The 23,792-nt window shown below is 47.1% G+C and overlaps 1 long non-coding RNA gene across 1 annotated transcript; it reads right to left on the bottom strand.

The window, feature by feature from the left end:
* Window positions 1–18,457: 18,457 nt before the first annotated feature.
* On the bottom strand, window positions 18,458–23,063 carry LOC118628974. The gene is made up of 3 exons (XR_004959331.1): window positions 22,893–23,063; window positions 21,754–21,843; window positions 18,458–19,715 (listed from the first exon to the last, which is right to left on the bottom strand). It is a non-coding gene; the product is annotated as an uncharacterized LOC118628974 (long non-coding RNA).
* Window positions 23,064–23,792: the final 729 nt, after the last annotated feature.

Below are 23,792 nucleotides of genomic sequence, written 5' to 3'. Positions count from 1 at the left end.
GAAGAGGTAGCATGACTGACAGGTCCACCTTGAGTCAGGGAGCGTGGTTCACCAAAGGAAAAGACGTTAGGGGGGAATGTGTTCTCTGTAGGACCTTCATGTCCCATTAGTCTGGGGAGCAGGAGAGATTCCTCACCACCTACAACTGGGCAGCCCCCCAGGGGCTGCACAGATGCATGCCTCCCTGTGCTAATTGTTCAGTAGCCCCCCTGCTTGGGCCTGTGCAAAGATGTGCCAAAGAGTTCCCTTATTTCCTGCTCAGCTGCTGGAAGATAATCAACTATAATATTAGTCCTAATTCCCAGAAGGCCTGAGCAGGTTGGCCGAAGACTGTTTTTCATGACGATGATCTAACCCTGCAGCCAGTGTGAACAGGTACACGTGTCTCAGTGTGAAATCTCGGTTTGTAATCCAAGGCACCTCGTCACGACTACAATAAACCCCTTTCTTCGAGCCTGTGGGTAGGAACAGGTTCCTGGAAACAGTAATAGCTCGGATTTCACTGTCTCATTACTTCCTCTGCTCACACAAGACTGCGGCCCCGGGCCTCTCGGGTGATGTTTTGGGTGGCATTGCCCATTCTCCATTTCCCGCCAGGTCTGTGGTCTCAGATCTCCCTGCTCGTCTTCCACAGAGCACCCCACGGAGGCCCTGAGGCTCACTGCACGCCACAGCACTGCTGGGTCCCAGGTGGGCGGGCAGAAGGCCCCGCGCCCTGACCCCGATTCACATGCTCATGTGAAGAGCTGCCGTGTGCAACCCCATGTCCGCTCTGTGAGAACAGCTCCTCCGGCTCCTGCCTGCAGTCGCTCTCTCCAAAGGGGCTGGGGCACCGGTCCAGTGGCTGGGGTGGGCCAAATAGCAAATCAACTCCCACAAGTAGAGCTTGGCTTCATGCATTTCTTCACAGAAACATATATATAGATTTTCCTACTTTGTGTCAGACACTGTTCAGATTCCAGGGCATGGCAATAAAAATTAAAAAAAAAAACAAACACAACAACAACAAACAGACAAACACCCTTGCCCTAGTACAACTTAAAATTCCGTTTGAAACACATAATCAATAAATAGGAGCATGATATATTATCAGAGGGTATGAAGCGCTGTGAAGAGAATGAAGAAGATCGAGGAGATGAAAGTGAGTCTCGTTTCCATACAGTGGTCAGGGAAGGACTCTGCGCGGATGACACGGAGCGGAGAGCTGCCAGGCGTGAGCTAGGGAGGCACACGGAGGGCGGGGAGGGCATCCCAGGCAGAGGGAACTGCCATTGCGAGGACCCTGAGGGCAGACTGTGCTCGGCGTTTGGATGAACAGTAAGGCAACTGGTGTGCCTGGAGCCTGGCGTGTAGGGGATGAGCTGAAAGGCCGTGGGGGGTGGAGAGTCGAGCACCTTGCAGGTCACCGTGCGAGCTTTAGTCTAAGGTGATGGGAAGCCAGACCCCACAGACCTGTCTGAAAATACCCGTGATTTTATTATTATCTGGATTCCCAGTTGCAGAGGAAAACGCAGGTGTGGTGAGGGCACGGAGCTCCCCAAAGAGTTCACATTAAAAGCAGGCTCTGAGGGATGGCCAGGAGTTTGTCGGGTGGAGGAAAGAAGAGGGAGCATCCAGGAGGGAGAGAAACAAACAAAGTCACAGGTGAAGAATGGCGAACGAGGGAAACGTGCTCCGGATGGCTGGCTGTCCAGCGGGCTGGAGTTTGGCTCTGGAGGAAGTCGGAACAGGGTGCAAGGCTCAGAAGAAGGGGGGCCCGATGGGAAGGGCCTTGCAGAACGCGGCTTCTCCAGCTTCGTTAGGAGTGCACCCCCTTCCTGGAGAAGCACATGAATGCTAATGAGCCGAAGTCACTCTGTTAACTCATCGCAAAGTAAGCGAGTGCTGTTCTGGGAGGCACGGCTGTCTCTCTGTTCCTCCTCCCAGACACCTCGGCTCCCAAACCCAGGCTGCTCCCTGGGGCAGATCAACCCACCGATGTGCTTGTGGCTTTCAGACAGTTTTTCCCTAACAAGTAAGCTTTTTAATTTAATCTAGGGAAGTGAGGTGCTATTAAATTAATTTCTGAACTGTCATTGCAGGAAAGCTAGGACAGTGTAGTGACAGGCAGAGGAAGGGCAGGGAGGCAGAGTTTGCGACTCCCGGCCCACGTCTGCCCCGCAGTCATCCGCACGTGGGCTTCCTGCCGCCCGCCGGTCTGCTGGAGACCCTCCGTGACCACATAAGGAATGTGACCCCCCGACGGGGTACCCAGGGCCCTGAAGATGATGGAAAGGTGGCCTGCCTCCGCTGTGGGCCAAGCCCAAAAGTAATTACCAGGATATTTGGAGGATTATTGAATAAGTCCCTGTAACTGGCACATTGATTTATATAAGACCCAAAGATTTTGAGAGATTTGAGAGAATATTAAGAATCAGTCAATATTTTCATTTATATCGGAGTCTCCAGCTCCGCAGCACCGCTGGGAGGAAAGGGCGGCCCTGCCCCAGCGGGCGGCCAGCGGCAGGAGGCGCTGCCACAGAAGCCTGTTTGGCAGCAGCTGCAGGGAGAGACCGTTTTGTTCTGGAATGTTCTCTCTCTACCTGACGCCATTCAGAGTGTCAGGCAGCCAAGGGCGGGGCCTCAGGGTGCATGTGCTCTGGGGCCCAGGGGAGGAGGGGCTCTCAGCTGGGGGATGTGGAGCTCGCTCCTCCCAGGACAGAGCACCAGGGCCTGGAGAGAGGACCCTGCAGACTCTTTCCCTTCCAAGGACACTCTACTGGGTCTGGATGACATGTCCTCTTCAGGGGAGGTCCAGCATCTTCTCGCTGGGGCCGCCGCCGCCCCATGCCCTCCCACAGGAGGGCCGAGGCTTTGTTTGTCCCAGTTCTCCGAGCACCGGAGCACCTGTCTCCGACCATGACCAGCCGCACATCTGATTCCAGGCAGACTGTAAGGTTCATTGGGGCCAGGATCATGTTTGATCCATGTCTGTGCCCCAGAACCTGGCATCCTGCTTGGCCCAGAACAGGCAGATGCAAAAAAAATGCATTGAATCAATGAATAGTCAAATGAACTAACACGGGAAAAAAAATATTTGTTTGTGGAAATGGTTTTTAAAGGTCACACGATATATTTGGATCAGTCAAGTTTCAACACCAGAAGGCACGTTCCAGTCGGGTCCTGAGAAGGTGGAGACAGCTGAGGAACTGGCCACGGCGTGCAGCCCCCTGGGGCCGGTCACAGCGAGGGAGACGAGGGAGACGAGGGAGACGAGGGAGACGGAGCTGTTGTCACCCCAGGCCTGGTGGCGCCTGGGGAAGAGCAGTGACCCGGCCTGGGGAGCCCGCCCTGCCGGGAGCTGTGGCCTTTCAGAAGGGAGGCAGCCAGCTCCTCACCACCGGTAGAGGCCGCACTCTCTTCCCTTCCTCAACTGGCCTCCCTAGTTCTCATTGGCCAAAGCCAAGCGGAAGCCGCAGGGCAGGGGAGCCCCTTTATTGGGGTGGAGAAGGGTGGAGAGACCCAAAGCCATCCAGCATGGGGCTGTCAGTTAACTCTGCCTAGGACATTCTGACTTGCCCACCCTGTAAGAAGGACAGACTTGGGCGGACCCAACAGACAGCCTCACCCAGAGGTTGTGAGCAGGGGCAGTGTGTCCCCCAGGAGACACTGGGGACTGTCTGTAGTCAGTTTGCTTTTTACGGTTCAGGGAGGGAGGGAAGATGCTACTGGCTTGTGTAGGGTAGAGGCCAGAGATGCTGCAAAACACACACAAATGTACAAGAGGCCCCACAACAAAGAACTGTCCAGCCCAAGACATCACAGTGCTGGGCTGAGAACCCCGGGTTTCACAGACGTTTCAGATGAACCCAGGCCCAAGGCAGGCCCTGCACTGCCCTGGTGTGGGCCGGAGAATGTCACCCTCGCTCTTCTGGAAAAGGTGGCATAATTCGGTCTGACCCTGAGCCATCAGCCCGTGAGGGAGCTGTGTTCTGCTTTCTCATGTACCTTGGCGACGGTGCCATGTCCAGGCAGAAGCCCCTGTGCTCTCCATCCCTCCTCACGGACAGCAGTCCCCAGGCCGAACGGCACTGTCCCTGCCAGGGGCCTCCACACTGCCGTCTCCCAGAGGCCAAACCTCCTTCTCATTCCTCTCGTTTTCAGTTTTATACTCACACCCTAAAAACATTTGGTAAAAGTCAATCAAGTCTTGCCATCTGTCTCTTTCCCTTTTATTATATGTATAACAAAAAGAAGAATCGGGAGGAAACTGAATCCAAACTGCAAATAATGCGCTGCTTTCCTGGCAGCTGGGCCCCGAACCAGGCTGCTCCTCTGGGTGCAGAGGGGAGAGGACACAGGTCGCGTTCCCGTCGAGGTCACGCGCACTGCTCACGGCAGCCCTGCGGTGCAGGGATTATTGTCCCCATCGAGAGATGAGGAAACTGAGACTCATGGGAGGAAATTAGACATCCGAGGTTGAGTTCCCAAAAAGTAGCAAAGCGAAATCTCAAGCCCTGTGCTGGGCCTGTCGACTCCGAGATGTGGACAATGTCGCTCCCTGGTCCGTCCTGGCCTCAAGTTGTCCCTCGTTCCCACTGGGGTCAGGTACCACATTAAAATGTTGGATATAATATTGTGCGTCAACTATACGAGTTTAAGTAGCTGGTCCTCAGGAAAGCCTCGTTTTTCACATCTTAGGGAATTGGCCTCTCATCGGACCCTCTGGGGCCAGAACTGGGGAGAGAAAACGTTTCATTCATACACTCACGCCACAGATTTTTATCGAGGGCCAACCACGTGCCAGGTGCTACACGTGTGGTGGCCGGAGAACACCGGACTGAGCGGAGCAGACCTTAGCTGACCTTCAGAGGGGAGACTGTGCTCACTGAGCGCTCACCGGGAGCTGCTGCTGTCAAGTACTTCACACTGTGCTTTATTCTTACTCAGCTGTGAGGCCCCCACTTTGCAGAGGAGAAAACTCAAGCAGGAAAGGAAATTGCTCGAGGATACCGAGTTTAATAGTTGAGCTCCGTTCTGACACACCACAAGGATGAACCTTGAGGACATTATATTAAGTAAAAGAGGCCAGTCGCAAAAAGAATAACGACCGTATGATCCCACTTACAGGAGGTACCTACGGCGGCGAATAGTGAAATTCACAGGCAGAAAGCAGAACGATGGTTGTCAGGGGCGGAGAAGGGCAGACTAGGGAGCTGGTGTTTACTGTGGACAGAATTTCAGGCTGGGAGATGAGCTCCTTCTGGAAGTGGATGGTGGGGGCGGTGCACATGGTGAATGGACTTCATGCCACCAAAATGGTTAAAATGGTCAATTTTATGTTATGTATATTTTGCCTTAATAAAAAAAGTTTAAAAATATAACTTTTAAGTTGACCCTTAAAATTCATACTTTGGTAGGTAAAAAGTTGGCGGTGGAACCCATTCTCTTCACCACCCCCTGCACCAGACTGTTGATCCCTCCAGGCCACCTCTGAAGAGAGAATAGACCTGGTGGAAGCCAAGAGCTGAGATGGTGAAATGAAAGCCAGAGGTCCAGGTAACCTTGGGTCCAAAAGTGGGGACAGACCTACAGCAAGTGGACTGAGACGTGAAAGCCGGACAGAGACTGAGCAGACAGGGCAAGAGGCGGCAGGAACAGGCTGGCTTAGGGTGTGGTTTTGGCTGCCGAACCTCTGGACTCTTGCCAGGCGAGAGGCATTCTGTGCTGGGGCAGGTGGCCACATGCTAATTCAGCAGCATTTTAAGGTACATTATCTTTCTTCTGGAAATTTTTCCTGGGTACCGGACCTTTCGAGAGTTCTGGCCCAGCCAGTTCTGCAGATGAGACCTGAGCGACACCAGATGTGCACATCTGGAGCCCTGCGATGATATTACTGAGCACTAGGGACCAGCGGGGGCCCCCTAAGCTGGCATCAGGGTCCTTGGCTAATTCAAGATGAGGGCTGCTGGGAAGGGCAGCATATAGGTGTGGTGGCTGGGGCCAGGTCAGACAGGATGCTCCCTCTGGGGAGACACTGTGTGGGTGTCAGTAGCCAGGAAATAAAGCCAGAGGTTGGAAGCAGGAAGTAGCTGATGGATGCAGCCAAGGGAGAGACTGGGCAGAGGAGGGGACAAAGGACCAGAGGGCTGATGCTAAGCAGGTGGGAATATGGAAGAAGGGACCAGTAGGAGACATGCAGGTTTAGGAGCTGAGTTTGCAAGTGTGGGAAGCTGATCTGGGCCCTCCTTTTACGAAGGAACTGGGGCCTGCCCCAGACCAGGGACAGGCCTTTAAAGGGACTGGCTTCCCATGAGTCAACACCCCCTCCAGCTCCGACGAGCGATCGGCTTTAAAGGGTACAGTGATCGTCTTTGGAGAATCAGGGTGTGGGCACAAACCCAGGAGATCTGGCATCTCACTCCACACACCATGTAACCCACGAGCTCCTGTTTCCTCATCAGTAAAGGGGGTGATACTGACTCCCGACACACCTCACAGGCACGTTCTGAGGACCCAGCGAGAAAACAGGGGTGAAAATCCTGCTACATCTACACTCTACGATGCCTTTGTAAGAGGGCTTGAAAATGCCTAATAGCACAATCACAGCGCCACAGAGCCCACCTGCCATAGGAGAGGGAGACGATGCGACTTCAGAGTGCGCGAGGTCTGGAGTGGTGAGGAAACGGTAACGGGGTGTAATTATAGGACTGTATTCTCATTAAAAGCCAAAACCAGAGGTTTGCAAAGATCCGGCTGCTATGAAGCCAGTGTCAGTTGGAGCACAAAATTGCAGCCAGGGATCTAAGAACAGACAAGGATCATGCCCAGCCCTGGGCTGTGGGACCACACAAGGTCTGGGTGGCAGGGCAGCAGAGGCCCCGGTCCAGGGACTGTGGGTGGGCAGTGGAAGGGGGGGGGGGGAACAGTGGGGGTGGGGGGGAGTTTGGGGACTCTGCACAGATTTCCTGTTCCCTACTAACTAAATGCTCTCGAACCACCCAGACACCGGCAGGCTCCATGCACCCTCCCCATTGCTCCCGGCCTTCCTAGACTGTCCAGTCAATAAACAAAAGTAGTGCCTCAGTAAATGACAATAATAATGGATACCAGGAATTAAACGACTATAATGATGGCTACCCTTATCTCCTAGAGGCCTGGTGCCCTGTTCAGTATTTTGTATCTATTATCTCATTGAATCTTAACAACTGTGCGTTTCACATGTAAAGAACCTGAATTTTTGAGAGATTAGATCACCAATCCAGCAAGAAGAGCTGGGATTTGAACCCACGTCTGTCTAATGCCAAAATCAAATATATCAGCCTGCGGGGCCCCTAATATCTCGAGGGCTAGCAAGCATGTCGGACATAACCCTGCCCGTTACATGAATAATCTTAAGTATAATGGCAAAGAAAATGCCGCTATGATGACCTGGACAATTTAAGTCCCTTAAAGACTGAAGAAGCTGCTTGGTAACGTAAATCCAGTGAGGATTTCCATGGGAGAAAGATGTCCATGAATTTAGGAGCATCCACAGGGTGCTTGGCCAGCAGCTGTAAATAGCATTCCCCGACTAATTTCCAGGTAATGGCTCTCGGTGTAGAGTGAACAATTGTAATAATAGGCAGGTTAATCTGCTCCATTATTTATACTTTGTAAACTGTTGAGCAGAGAAGCGTTAATGGTTTCAACAAAGCAGAGCAGAAGCTGCGAAGGTCTCTCTGCCCTAATTGTTCCTCAGAAAAGGCAGTTTCGCTTGTGACTCGGGGCCTGTCGAAGTGGAAACAAGCTCCCACGGGAACGAGAGGTTGCAGCCCTGTCATTTCGTTCTCCTGGCTTGCAGAGAGGCTCGGAGGGGTGGCGGTGATTAAAGCCATCCGTCACCCACAGGCCTCCACAAGCTTCAGAATCAAGCCGGGGTTTGGAGGTGGGCTCCCCTGTGTAACTACAGTGTAAGTTACTATGCAAGTTACTAGAAGTTTCCAGAGCCCCATTTACTCCCCTGCCCCACACACCTTTTGTCGAAGCAATTTATTCTGGAGAGTAAAAACATGACTCAGTAAGCATTCTTTTACTGTGTTCTGGAGAAAAATGTACTGTCAAAATTTAGGGACGGAACATAGGCCCCTAAAATGCTTGAAGATCAGGCTGTTTTTCCTTCTTTCTCCATTTGTTTCATTTCTAACAATAACCAGGAGACATCCTCCGTGGTGTATGATGGAAGACCACGGACATCACAGTGGGACAGAATGCGTACAAACCCCCTCTCCCCACCCACCCACGCTCTGAGATCCTGCAGAGATTTGAGCCTTAGTTTTGGGGCCATTCCTGTTTTGACTGTTCTTGAGTAACCCTAAAAACGCAGGAAGTGTACATTTGCTGAGATGACAGTACAAGTTTTATGTTAGGTGGTCCTCGGGGAGTGGATCACCTCCCCCAGTACCCACAGCTCCACACAGCTCTGCTGCTCTCTGCTTGAGCTCAGGTGTAGATTTTAAATATCATTTTTATTGTAAAATATAACATTGTATACAGAAAAAACACACATAATAAAAATGCACAGCAAAGATAAAAAATGTGGAGGGCAGCATTTGTCACAAAGGAACACTCGTGAAATCAATTTCCAGGTGAAGATTTAGGTCAGGAGTCAGCAAAGTTGTTCTATAAAAAGCCAGGTAGTAAATACTTTACTGAGCTGATCTGGTCCCTTTAGCAAATCCCCAATTCTGCCGCAGTATCGGGAAAGCAGTTATGAACAATAGTAAACAAGTGGGCCTGACTTGTTCCAATAAAACTTTATTACAAAAACAAGCACAGACTAATTTGCTGGCCACTGATTTAGATGATTATCAACACTCCAGAATCTATTTCATACTTTCTCCTCAACAAGGGCAACATTATCCTGATTTTCATGGCAATGACTTTCATACTTTATAGTTGTACAACCTAAATACACATCCCTAAACACTAACCTTTGCCTGGTTTTTGCACTTCATGTAAATGGACTCTTATAGTATTTATTATTTCAAGTCAAACTTTTCCACCACACATTACGGACACATAACTCCAGAGCATTCATCTTGACTATCTGTGCACATTCAGACTATTCCCAGTTTGGGACCGTGGTGAATGATGCAGCCATGGATATTCTTGTACAAATGTCTTAGCACACCAGTGCAAGAAACTCTCTTGGGTATAAACCTAGGAATAAAATTTTGGGGTCATAGGATATATATATACTAACTTTAGAATATAATGACAATTCTCTTCATAGAAGTCGTGTGAATTTACATTTCTGTGTGCTGCATAGTAAGAGCTCCAAATTTACTCCAGCACTTGGTATTACCAGGCTTTTAAAATGCATCCATTCTGGTTGAGTGCAGTGGTAACTCATGGTTTTAATTTATGTCCCCTGATTAGTAATGGAGTCCAGTACCTTTTCATGTGTTAATAATTTAGATAGTTTCAATTGTGAAGGACCTAGTCAAATCTGCCTATTTTTATATTTGGCTGTTTGACTTTTTCTTTTTCTTTTTTATTAATCTTCACCTGAGGATATTTTCCCATTTACTTTTAGATAGAGTAGAAGGGAAGAGAGAGAGAGAGAGAGAGAGAGAGAGAGAAGCATTGATGTGAGAGAGACACATTGATTGGTGGCCTCCCACACGACCCTGACCAGGGCCGGAAGCAAACCCAAGATCCTTCAGTCTATGAGCCGACACTCTAACCACTGAGAAACCTGGCCAGGACTTGACTTTTTTTTTTTTATCCTCACCCTAAGGGACATTTTTGAATTTATCTTCAGATAGAGCAGGAGGGAGAGAAGGAGGAAGAGAGAGAGAGAAATTTCGATGTGAGAGAGGCACATCGAGCAGTTGCCACCCATACGACCCCAATCGGGGCCAGGGACAAACTGCAATTGAAGTACGTGCCCTTAGCGAGAACCGAACCCGGGTGCAGGCCAACGCTCTAACCACTGAGCCGAACCAGCCAGGGCCGGGCTTGACTTTCTCTTGTTGGTTTGTAGAAGTTCTTTTTATATTCTTAGTATCACCTCTTTGTCTATCATGTGTATAGCAAATATTTTCTCTCACTCTTGGCTAAATTTACCTTTTTAATGGTGTTATTTGATGAACAGACAAGTTCTTAATTTCAGCATACTAAACTTGATTAATATTTTTATTTATAGTTAGCACTTTTTTAATCTCCTGTCTAAGAAATCTTTCCACACACCAACATTATGAAGATCTACACTTTTGTTAAGTTGCATTTTTCCAGAACATTGCTGGTCTAATCTAAACTTAGGTGATGTTATTAATAATAAGCATTAATATCATCTTATTATTTTTAATGTTAGCATAAAAATGTTGCCTTTTTCATTCCTAACTTTGGATACTCACCTTTTCTGTTTTCTTCTTGATATACCCAGTAGAGGTATAGCAAGGATTTTAGTCTTTTCAAAGGACCAAATTTGGGTTTCGTTGATCCCCTCCATTGTATTTTCTTTTGTTTCATTAATTTCTGTATATATTTATTATTCATTTACTTCGTTTCCTTTCTCTTTTTTTTGCTATTAATGTGTTGTTCTTTTTCTAACTTCTTGACAAAGAAACTTGATTTGTTACTTTGTACTATCACAGGATAAAGATACTTTCTTCTTTACAAACCTACACACAAAATTTTTGACATTTTTATTATTCAGTTCAAAAAATTTTTTGTCCTTTGTGACTTCTTCTTTAACCCACAAGCTATTTTGAAATGTATTTCTAAATTTCTAAACATGTGGAAAATTTATTATTATGCCTTTGTTATTGATTTCGGGTTTAACTGCATTTTAGACAGAGGACATACTCTGTATGATTTTAGGTCTGAAATTTGTTGAAACTTATTTTATGACCCAGCATAAGGTAAACAAATGTTTTAGTTTTAATTTATTGAGTGTAAATGTGTTTCTGAAGCTAGCTAGACAAGTTGATACTAAAGTTCATGGAAAAATGCACACACGGGAATAACTAGAAAAAATACTGAAAAGCAAGAACTCTGAGATAGAACTAGCCTTCCCAGTTATTAAAACATACGGAACATTCTCTATAACTAAAATAGTGGTACTGACACATGAATAAACAGAAAGACTATTGAAATGGGACAGAAATTCAAGAAACAGATCCAAGTACATATGGAGATCTTGTACATAGTATAGGTAGTATCTCAAATCACTGGGGCAAAAACTACTTTTTCATAAATGGTGTAGGAAAATGAGAGCCATTTGTAAAAGCTATGTCCTTTTCTTATACCAAACACAAGAATAAACTTGAAATAAATCAGCTATCTAAATACACAAAGTTAAACCATGTAAGTACTAGAAGAAAACATGGATAAATTCCTCCATAACCTGGGTGTAGGGAAAGATTTTGAGTCGTTATAGTTACTGTATTTTAACCTAGAATTCCCATTTGATTTCTTTTTAGAGTTTCCAGATATCTACCAAGATTTTCAACCTTCTCTATTATTTCCTTGAACATAGTAATCATCGTTTTTTTAGATTTATCTGATATCTTCAATCTCTGAATCCCCTGTGGGATTATTCCTGTTACTAGTTGATTCTACAACTGTATTTCTGCTGCCAAGGAAGAAGAATAAAGGACTCTATGTTCTCTTTGCTTATACAGGCCTTCTTGCTGGCTTAAGTGAAATGCCTACAGGGACAAGGTAGGTAACACAGATTAATACATTTAGCCAGGTAAAAAGTAACAGGGAAGGGTGGTGACTGTGGCTAACTGGGGAATACATTTCCCTCCCAATGGCCTTCAAGTTCAAAAACTGAAAATACTTTCAAGTCAAACAAAACATACCTGAGAACTAATTGGCTTTCCCAGTGCCACACACATATGGTCCCTAAACTAGAGACGGATGTATTCCGTCTCTTAAGAAATTTTTGGGTAGCTGCATCTATTTACTTCTACCAAGGGATAAGTCCCTGACAAATTATTGTGAAGTCTTGACAGCACCAATAGCTAAAATTTATATAATCTACATTATATGCTAAGAATTCCTCTAAAGACTTTACACGTGTTCATTTAATACTTACAACAAGATTATGAAGAAATCCCTCATCATCCTGATGGTAGAGATGAAGACACTGAAGCACTGAGAGATGAAGAGACTTGACCAGGGTCGCTCAGCTAGTCAGCCGCACAGCTGGGACTCAGACCCCAGCAGGCTGGCTCTAGGTCCATGGTCTTTATCACTACACAGCCCTGCCTCTCAAGACACAGAGGAAGAAAAGAGCTCCTGTTCTAGAAGCTGAAATTCCGGACTGAGTTCCACTTGGTTCAGTGACCACAAAATCCACAAAGGAGCAGAAAGAAATGTGCTGTTTTGTGAGTATTCTGAGGTGCTCTGTTCCCCGAACCCCACTGTGTTGTCATTCTGCCTACTGCAAACCAGGATGCATGGGAATGTCCATTTAATTAGTAAACGTAAAACCGTTACCTTCATAAACCATACTTTGACATTTAATATGCCAAACATGATCATTTTATGGGCAAACCAAGTTATCCATAACACATTTTTATGTTCTGCAGCTATCAAGATGGCTTCAGAATTACAGAGTGCTAGAAAAACTATATCATAAATCTCAATTTTCCCGAAAATTGCCTTTTTAAAATGAACCAGGAAAAATTATATTCTTGTCAATATCTCCCTTCTAGTAGGTTCCGAATTCCTGAAGAGTTGAAATTACTCAAAGATTGTGGGTCCTTGTTCAGCTCTGAACAGTCACACATATCAAAGTATGTCTTCAGTTCTGTACTATTCCGGGGGAGGGAGCGGTTTGCGGAGCTGCCCATATATTCATGGGATTGGGGCAGACAGACCCGCTCCCCAATTTTAAAGAGTTTAGGTGCTCAGCAGCATGTGCTCTCAGGGCTCTGCAAAGTTGTTGCTAGACAAGACCTTGCAGGTGGTGATGGGAGGGGGCAGGGTCTGGAGCTCTGAGGGAGGAGTCAGGGGCCAGTGGGGTGGAGAAGCCTGAAAATCTGCACCCAGCAAAGCTCCCTACTCCTTCCTCAGGGCTGTGGATGGTAACAGACTCCTCAGGTCCTGGAAGCCATCCCTGCCCCCTGAGAAATCCAAATTGAGTGAGAGGCAGGCAGGGCACTTCATCAGGGACCTCCGAAGACTCAGGAGAGCCTCTGAGTCAGGGACACTGATGGGGCCACACAGGAAGGACAGCATATACCTATCAAAGGGCAGGAAAGGCAAGGAACACACTGGATTCAAGACTGGTCATTGGCTCAGGTTGTCACACCCCAAAAACCATGAATGGGTTTGAGGTGACGGAGGGTAGAAAGGCAGAATGATGACAAAAATCAGTAAGATCACTGAAACAGAACAGAAAGCTCAAATGAGATCCCACTATATATATTGTTTTTGTTTGTTTGTTTTGTTTTTTTGTTTGTTTTTTATCCTCACCCGAGGACATTTTTCCATTTTTTATTCAGATAGAGTGGGAGGGAGAGAGAGACACATCAATGTGAAAGGGACACATCGAGTGGCTGCCACCCACACAACCCAACCAGGGCCAGGGACAAACTGCAAATGAGGTACTGAGGTACGTGCCCTTAGCGGGAACTGAACCCAGGTCTCTCTGCACCACAGGCCGACGCTCTAACCTCTGAGCCAAACCAGCCAGGGCCAGATCCCACTAAAAATGAGAACTTAGTTTACGGCAGAATAGTTTTTCAAGTGACTAAGGAAACCATGATTATTCAATAAACTATTTGATACAAAACACTAACCATTGGGCAAAAATGAAATCAAGAATCCACCTTATACCATATGGGAAAACAAGTACCAGATAAATTAAAGATAAACATTTGAATATTATTTTTTTTAAAAAAAGAAAGAAAATATTCAGGAAAAGGTGGCAGTACATGAGCAAATTTATAAAGCTTCATTGTCCTACATAAGTAAACAAAGAGAAGTAAATAGCAAATATACCCTTGACATTGAAACTGTAGAAGGATCCATATCTCATACTGCAAATTTCAAGAAATACCCTGAAAATGAAATAAAAAGTATTTGGCTCTCAGAATTGTCAGAGAGAGTGCAAAACAGAGTCATGGAGACTAAAGGAAGAACATTCTTCAAAACCTTCCTAATGCCCACCTTTCCGCATCCAGTTTGGAGTAATGGGAACTGGGGCTAGACGTGGCCGGAGGGAATGTGCAGGGGTCCCCCTTCAGCTCCTTTTCCCAACGTGCCTCCTTTCCTGAGCATACCCTGGCTGGTGTGGCTCAGTAGTCTGGGCATTGTCCCTTACACCCAAGGTTGCTGGTGCGATTCCCAGCCCAGGCATGTGCCTGAGTTGTGAGCAAGCAGTAGGCAGCCAGCAGATGTTCCGTTCTCACACTGATGTTTCTCTTTCTCTAAAAATCAATTTTAAAAAAATAATAATAATAAAGGCCATTTCAGTCCAAAAGCCATGAATCTCTAGGATTTTATGCCAATATAACCAGCTCACCCCAAAGCAGAGAACAAACTAAGGACTGGAGAACACAGCCAGGGGCAGAACCTGGCCCCAGGTCAGCCCGTTCTCTAGAACAATGGATCCACATAAGCCTTTAAGTCTCAGGAACAAAGCAATCACAGTTCCAAAACAGGTGAAATTTATAATTCCTGAAATAAAAACAACTTTAGGAAAAAATACATATTATAAACAGAAATAAAAATCACAAACCATACCAACAAAATATTGGACATAGGAAGGTATAAGGAAAGTATGTGCATTCATTTTCTTATCTTTCGTAGAAGGAGGGACTGTAAGACCTGAGCCTGCAAGTATGTTTAACTGTGTTATTTAAGTTGCATGCAGACGTACTATGTAGTAGAGCTGAAAACAGGTTGTCCACCTTCCAAATGAGCAAAGCAGAAAATACAAAATGGACAAGAATAGCAAATGACAAAAGAACCTAGAAAATAGCAAGAAAGCATTTCTAAAATCATAAAGTAGAAAGTCGATGGCAGAAATTAGACTAAATACCTCTGTTATGAAAATAAGTGTTAATGCAGGAGAGAATAATTAATTAAAAAACAAATGCAGCCCTGGTCAGTTTGGCTCAACGGTTAGAGCATCGGCCTGCGGATGGGAGAGACCCAGGTTCGGTTCCCACTAAGGGCACATACCTCCGTTGCAGTTTGTCCCCGGCCATGAATGGGGTCGTGTGGGTGGCAACCAGTCGATGTGTCTCTTTCTCTTCCTCCCTCTTTCCCTCCTGCTCTTTCTGAAGATAAATACAAAAATGTCCTCAGGTGAGGATAAAATTGAATGAATGAATGAATGAATGAACACAATCTTTTCTGCATCACCAACCAAACGGTGCAAACAGCCTACAAGTTCCTTTTCTCCACTCAGCTTCCCCTCCGTCGCTTGAGCTCAGCCTCGGAGCCTGGCTTTCCTCTCCCACTCCCAAGGCAGGAGGACCAGTGTTCATTCACCTGCTGTCCAAGCCCTTGAGGGAGGGTGAGCATTTACCAGGTCCCTGCTACACCCACTCAGCAAGCCAGTCTGGGCCCAGAAGATAAGGAGCTGACTGTGATGTTAAAGTTTCTGACATATGAGAAAGGAGATTCCAGCTTAAATATTGTAGGAAAGGAGCCTCAAAAGGTACGAAAGGGCATCTTTCTAATCTACTAAGAGGACTCCATACCAGGCCGGAACAACTCCCCATAACTTCTCTAAGAGGGTGCTCGTTAGTTCTGTCATGAGGAACCAGTAGGTATTCTCATCAGAACTATTTCTAGGTCATTTATAATTAGCTATGTCTATTTATGCTCAGGTCAAGGTAGAACGAACTATATATAATTCTCATTCTGGAGCGTGGATACAGAAATTCCTCAAAAATCCTTTTGTCTTTCCCTTCAGATTTCTTTTTTTTTTTTATCCTCACCGGAGGACATTTTTGCATTTATCCTCAGATAGAGTGGGAGGGAGAGAGGGAGGAAGAGAGAGAGAAACATCAACATGAGAGAGACACATTGACTGGTTGCCACCCACACAACCCCATCCGGGGCCAGGGTCAAACTACAACAAAGGTGCGTGCCCTTAGCGGGAACCGAACCCGGGACTCTCTGGTCCATGAGCCAAAGCTCTAACTGCTGAGCCAAACTGGCCAGGGCCCCTTCAGACTTCTTTTTGCACTTCTCCTCTTCAGAGCTTACATTAAAATGCCACGCAGTGTTTGGACATGGAAGACCTAATCTGACTATAACAAGGCCCTCATTTCAGAAGGGGCAAAAATGAATAAGCAGGTCCCTTCCATCATCATCGTCATCATCATCATCATCATCATCATCATCATCATCAACATCACAAAAACAACAATAATGATAGCAGACAACCTAGACTGAGCATTTCCCTATGGTAGAAACTATGCCAAACCCTTCACACGCATCATTCCATCCATCCTGACAGATGAGGAAGGAGAAAGTGGGATTCAGACCCAGGCCTTCTTGACTCCACAACCTACGCATTTACCACAACCAGGCTTTTAACCACACCAGGCTTTTCTTTTTTTCTATGTAATCGTGCCGAATGGAGCACTTTCACAGTGGTCTCCACGTGTCCCCTTGCAGCCACCCAGCGAAGCGAGAATGATCATCCTACAGATGCGGTCCGAAGAAGTGAGAGAGAGTCTCAGGTCAGGCCCTGAGTGAGTGGTAGAGCCAGACTCCTTCCTTGTCTAAAACCCCGGCTTTTCCACGCAGCCTTTTCTCACTCGGATCCTTGCTCTCCTGCTCATCAGAGGGACTCGGAAGACAGAATTGCCCCGGGTTCCACACGGGACTTTCCTGTCTCCCTCTTTTCCCACTCACCCCTGGAAAACAAAGCACTTCTGTCCTCGTGGAGTTCATTACACCTCCATTATCTCGAGGTGTTTTTTTTTTTTAATCTTGTTGACTTTTTTTTCTTCTCGATTTTCTTATCAGGGGGTTGTACACAGGCTGCAATTATGCCCCTCAAGGTGACGGCCACTTTGGAAGTTCTCCGCACATGAGTACATTTAGGGAATTGTCAGCAGGCTCCAAGGAAAGCGTACGTTTCAGCCAAAGTAATTGTTGGGGGAGGAAAGCTTCCCAGAAATGAGGTCAGCTCTGTTCCCGAGGCGCTCCAGTCCCTTTGGAAAGGTGACTAGAGCAAAGTGGTAAATGCCTTTTCCTACCAAATATCAGAAAGCATACTCTCATCCCAGGCGCTTTTCTCAACCGAGACAGTACCATCCAAGACCAAGGGATAAAGAACTCAGCCCTGCGCGCTCGAACAGAGAGAGATGCATAATGTGAATTGTTAGTCAAAGAAAGTGATGATGGACATCTCTAAAATGCATGTGTGTGTGTGGATTTAAAAGTGGGGGGAGGGCCCTGGCCAGTTTGGCTCAGCGGTTAGAGCGTCGGCCTGCGGTCGGAGAGACCTGGGTTCGGTTCCCGCTAAGGGCACGTACTTCGGTTGCAGTTTGTCCCCGGCCCTGGTTGGTCGTGCGGGTGGCAGCCACTCGATGTGTCCCTTCACGTCGATGTCTCTCTCTCTCTCCCCCTTCCTCTCTCTCCCTCCCACTCTATCTGTACAAAAAATGGAAAAATATCCTCGGGTGAGGATAAAAAAAAAAAAAAAGTTGGGGGAGGGTTTCTGTGGAAAGTAACCCATGGGGTGATCCAATCTTATTCCTAACTGGGCAGGTCATGATGGGTAGTCATGCCTGGCCTATAATTCTTTAGTAAAAGGCTTTACGCCAGCCCTGTCCACTGTTCTTGTGCCTCTAGATGAGTATACCTTTGACATACCAGAAGGACTCTGCCCCAAAGCGGGCATCAACCTCAAGGGAGCACATCGGCTTGTTAACTGTCCTGTAACCTGGCCCCTACCCGCCTTGCTTTCTCCCAGCTCCACGCCATTTCCTTAGTTCCCTCCCTGATTTCAAATGCATACGAGAAGCTGCAAATCTGTTCTTCTCCAGGAGCATCTGAGATCTTGCTCCCTGGCACCTGTCATCAGTTTGACTCAAATATACTCTCATTACAATTCTCTACAGGTTGAGACATTTCTAATATCGACATATGTTATTGGCATCTCTTACAAATACTTTTGGAACCCCCTAACGTGGGACTACGGGGTTCCCCTCACTTCCCCCCGAGTATCATGAGAGCTGCCCTACATGAGTATAAAGGTCAGCGCCTGCCTTGCTGACCATAAGGCAGTTCTCACCGGTGATCTCAGATTTTATTTGTGTATAAAAGAAAGCCAGTGATATTCAGGGCAAAAGATCGATGGTGTGGCGGTCATCTAGGTTCTGGCTGGTAAGCACGGCCCTTACTCCTTCTGTAGGAGACAGAAAGGTTTTATTTTCAATTCTGAGACTGTAATTTTTTATTTTGCACCATAAATTAAGCCCAGGTGGCAGCTTAAAAACTCTCTGGTGGTTTCTGCTTCTGGCAACGGCTAACTAGGTTGTTTCAGCCCAAGTCTCTCTCTCTGAAAACAATTATACAATCTAAACAAAATGTTTTGAAAACCTGTTAGGAAAGCTCCTAAGATCATATTTAAAAACATACAGCATGATCAGAATAAAAGAGAGAAACGAGAGTTTAGCATTGGGGGTTTCTGAGGCAGGAGACGATTCCAAAAGCAATGACTGAGAGGCTGAGGAACTGAGCAACATTTTCTGAAATCACACAGCTTGGCTGGCAAACAAAACAGAGTTCCTGGTTTTTTAAAGAGGGAAGGCGTTTTCAGTTCCAGAACTTCAATCGAATTCTTTTTGATAGCTTCTAAATAGTTGCCCATTTTTTTCCACCTTGATATTTCATCTTCAAGATTGTTAACATAATTATTTTAAAATCTGTGTGGGACAGCTCTGTCAGGAACTCCCATGACTATGTCTCTTTGTTGTTGTTTTCTTTCATATTTTTAGGCAAATCCCGTCCTCTTGCATGTCTTAGCACTTCTCATTGCATGCTGCACACTGTGTGTGACAAATTGTTGACACCATTTGTGGCTCTGGTGTTTCACTCCGGAGAGGACTAGCTTTTGTTTCCGGCAGGTCACCGTTAATTATAATCCACGGTCAGGTGACTCGAAGTTGAGCTTCGGACCTTGTGAGGGCTCATCTACTCCTGGCCGACACTTTCTTCCAGAGAGGGTAGGGTCCTGGTCACCCCACAGGCTTTTGGTTGGCACCCGTAAATATAATGTTGGCTTTCTTCTGCTGCCTGTGCTAAGAATCCATTGCTTAATCCAAGACCGTGACACAAAGGAATAAATGCCCTTTTGCTTTTTCCAAAGAGTTTATAGTTTTAGCTGTTACATTTAGGTCTTTGATCTATTTTGAAATAGTTTGTGTATGTGGCCTGAGGGAGGGCCCCCACTTCATTCTTTTGCATCGGGATATGTAGTCCCAAAATTGTTTGATGAAAAGATGATTCTTTCCCACATGAACTGTCTTGTCACCTTATCAAAAATCTATTGGTCATTAATGTCATGAGGGTTTATTTCTGGACTCTCAATTCTTTTCCATTGATCTGTATGTCTATACTTACGTCAATACCAATCTGTCTGTATCTTTGTAGTAAGTTTCAAAATCAAGAAGTGTGAGTCCTCCAACTTTTATTTTTTTAAGATTGTTTTGGCTATTAATGGCTCCTTGAATTTCCATATGATTTTAAGATCGGCCTTTCAGTTTCTGCAAAGAAGACAGCTGGGATTACAGGAATCATCTTGAATCTGTAGGCCAATTTTGGAATAGTGCTATCTTAACAACATTGAGTCTTCTAATCCACGAGGTTCAAAGAAGTTACCTACCCATAGCCAGCAACTTTTATAAGTAATAGAAGTGAGCCTGCTCTCCCCACCAACTTCTGCCCCAGTTGAGTGCTAAGGGGACTGACCTACCCAGCACCACCCCCCAGAGCCTGACAAAGATACTGCCATCTGAGCAGTTGTCCAGGGTGTCATTTGAAAAGTGACGCTAAACTTCTCTGGACATGTCACAAGGTACAAAAAATCTGTTTGTTGAAAGAGCTCTCAGAAAGAATCCCTCCGTTTCTGGCCGGTGTGGCTCACTGGTTGAATGTCAACCCATGCACCAAGAGGTCGCCGGTTCGGTTACAGGTCAGGGCACGTGCCCAGGTTGTGGGCCAGATCCCCAGTCGGGGGGCATGCAGGAGGCAGCCAATCCATGTTCTCTCTCATTGATGTTTCTGTTTCTCTCTCTCCCTCTCCCTTCCTCTCTCTTGAAAAAAAAAAGTAAGAATCCCTCCGAGAACGACCTGGGAGAGAAGGCAGGTCCTCCCAGGCATCTCCAGTCACTTCAGAGGTAGTAGCAAACCTGATTTCTGAGAAGGGTGGGCCTCTGACTGCGGTCTCGTTTGCCGAGTACTTTATGAACGTTTGGGCCCGAGGCGAATTGCTTGACGCACAGGAAGAACTTCACCTGGCCCAGCACGCCCTGATCCTGCTTCTCCTCAAGGCTGCGCTCAGCTTCTCTCTTACCAAATGTTGAACAAATATTTTAAAAATATTTTGGTGACGAGGCATCAAATGATCAATCTGTTTGAGGTGCCCACGTGTCTGCCCAGCCCTGCCTCCCCTTATTTGGACAGGGCACAGCCAAGGGCTCTATGGCCCATCTCAGGAATTAGCACGGGGTAAACTGTTCGCTGTGTCCACAAACAGCGTGGATTGGGGTGTTTCTGCTTGGCTGATTGGAAAATTGTAACACTTTGGCTTTAATGTTTTCAGCAGCTTTTAGCGAGGCATTCATTAATTATGCAAAACAGGCTTCAGGAGAATGATTCTTTTGAGTTAATTAATACCAAGTGTTGCTAACCAATTAGCAGCCTTCCCTCGTATTGCGGGGCGGTTGCCGTGGGACATGCCAGACAGAGCTGGCTCCCCTCACATCTCTCCTCTGTCCTGCGCCACCTCCCTTCCATGACAGAAGTCAGGAGCAGCCTTACTGAGGAAGGCCATAGGTAAGGACTTCCTCTCCACCCTGGACCTCCCTTCATCCTGGACCATCTCAGTGTTCATTTGGATACTGCACCTAAAGTGTGGTGTGTGGGCCAGCAGAATTGGCATCATGAGGGTGTTTATTGACATGAAGAATCTCAGGCCCAACGCCAGACTCCATGAATCAGAACCTGCATTTTAACAAAACCCCCTACTGAGCCACATGGACATTAAAATTTGAGAATCACTGAGGTAGAAGACTCTCCCAAGGCCCCTAGACCCTGCCTCTCACAATTCCTGGCCCTTTTTAATCCAGAAGTTCCTGGTCATTTATTTTAGCCATGAACACATCTAGAGCCTTGCCTGACTTCCACCTATGTCATTTTACCGTCCTGTCCTACTCTCTGACCATTTTCAAATGCCAACGTGCATCTCCCTCCTCCTCTTACTCCCAGTGCACACCTACCCGAGTCCTCCAGTCCACTGGCCACGCGTAATCTCCCCGTCCGTCTGTGGCCTTGGAGCTGCCTTTCTGTCCATGATAAGCAGCACTTTCCTCATTCCCTCTTCATTGTGCTCACCTCTCCTGCCAATGCAGATCCTCTCACAAATGCTAAGGCTTCTTTGCTGCTGGAAAATCTTCTACGTGTCCCTAGCAGCTTTCTCCCCCATTCCAGGCACTGTTCCAAACTGCTAACCCTCTGTTCAAGCTCCTCGCTTGAAATTCAAGCCATCCACACAACTCCCTTTCTTGTCCCCTTCCAACTTACCTGCATCTGCATGGATCTCTTTCTTCTTCCTCACCTCCCTTCTTCAATGAAAGACGTGTCCCTCCTTCTGTCTTAAGTTAGACTTTCAACCTGGTAGGGAAGGTCCCTTAAAAAACTTGGTCCCACCAATCACTATTTCTATAACTTGAACTTTTCCCTCTCTACTAGTTCCTTCCCCACAAATTATAAGTGTGCATGTGTCTCTCCCGACTTTGAAAGAAGTGCCTATCATAGCCTTCCCTGAAAAAGGGAACCTCCTTTCTTTAGTCCGCACTTAAGAGACAAGCTTTCGCTCAGCCAGGGTGGCTCGGGGGACGGAGCGCCATCCCGTGGACTGAGAGGTCCTGGATGCGATTCCCAGTCAGGGCACCTGCCTGGGTTGAAGGCTTAATCCCCAGGAGGGGGCGTACAGGAGGCAGCCAATTGATGTTTCTCTCTCACATCAATGTTTCTATCTCTTTCTCCCTTCCTCTCTCTAAAAAATAAAATAAAAAGTTGATTTAAAAAAATAATAAAACAGAGTCAAGCTTTCTCCACTCCTCAGCTTTGAACAATTCCTTAAAGGCCACACAGACTCTAGGGCACCCAGCAATGTTGCTTCCTCCAAGAAGGTGAGGCTCAAGGAAACCAGGTCACCTCTGGTCATCAGACTTGCTTTTCAAGTTAAATACTCTTCCTTGAGAGCAGAGAGCAACTTCGGGGTTCTGTTCTAACTGGGAGAGCCCTCCTGGGCACAGCTCGCCCCACGGCAGAGAGGGGCCACCACGCCGAGCTGAGTACTTGCTGGCCGCCTCGACACATGCTAGAGCACCTGCTGCCACGAAATACCAAGCAAGCAGCGGAATGCCACTGCCCGCCGCTGGCAGCGAGCGGGAGCCACAGCACTGCCGTGGGAAACTGTCCTGTTGAATTTCTCATATTTCTGCTGTCAAAGTGAGTCGACCAGACCCTCCCTGGGAGAGCAATGAAGGGGCCCAAAGCAAAGCATAGTCTCGGTGTTCTTGTCAGAGCCCATTAGGGTGACCAGTTCAGACAGCAGATGGTGGTATTACTGTGCAGTTTCCATGGTTAATTTGAAGATCTCCCCCACCTCCCTCAGGCACAAACACACACACACCTCAGCACACTCAAGGTCCAACCTGAGGTAGCTGGAGCAGCATTTCCCACAGGGTGTTCTGTCAACACTCATGTCAAGGCAGGTTCACAGGCTTGGGGCTCACACAGGGTCCTAAGCTCTGATCATGTGGGGAATGGGGGATCAAACAAAGCTGTCTGTTTCCCACAGGACTCCTCAAGACCTCCAGTACATCCATGCCTGCTGTGAGTCTCCAAGAGCAGACAGGGTATCGGAATTGACCAAATGCTCCGCCCACTGGTGTTGCAGGCGACACCCCGTGGGAACTGCTTTCTACAACAGCAGCCCTGAGCTTCCGTTCTCCTCAAAGCTGCAGATGCTGAGGCCTCTACCTGAAGATTCTGCCAGCCCAGTTCTGCAGCCAACCTGACAAGAGCAGGAAGACGTTGGTGGGCATAACCCGCACTTGCTTCTGACCCTCTTCCTCACCTTACATCTGGGCTTCTGCCCAGTGCTTGAACCCCATTCTGAGCCTTACCCCATTTGGTGGGACCCTGACCCTTGCCTCTTTCTTGCCATCCCCTCCCCAGGGGCTGTGTTTTGCAACCAGATACTCTGTTTCTTCCTGAGAGCCCCCTGCCGCTGGAATGTTTACTGAGACCAGTGCCTCTGCCCACATGACCTCAGAATCATCTGCTACTTAAGTGAACCTGACCTCGCCCACCCACTGGCCCCTGGCACGGATGTGTATTGTATATACCCAAGTGTGTCAAACCTCTTGGCTTTTGGACAACAGAATACCCATTACTCCCACTGGTACCATACTCACAGCCAGGCCACGTGCCAGTGCCCAGCCCCCCGTGCCAGCTTCCTTTCACCCTCACTGGTCTCTTTTGGTGAGGTCTTGGCATGCTTGGTGGCCAGGTCCTTCCCAGGTTGTGACTAGGAAGTTGGCATTTCTTAG

Source organism: Molossus molossus, unplaced genomic scaffold (genome assembly GCF_014108415.1).
Source record: "Molossus molossus isolate mMolMol1 unplaced genomic scaffold, mMolMol1.p scaffold_m16_p_13, whole genome shotgun sequence".
Taxonomy (NCBI): Eukaryota; Metazoa; Chordata; class Mammalia; order Chiroptera; family Molossidae; genus Molossus; species Molossus molossus.
Note: the sequence above shows the minus strand (reverse complement) of the source record. Positions and strands in the feature narration are given on the sequence as shown.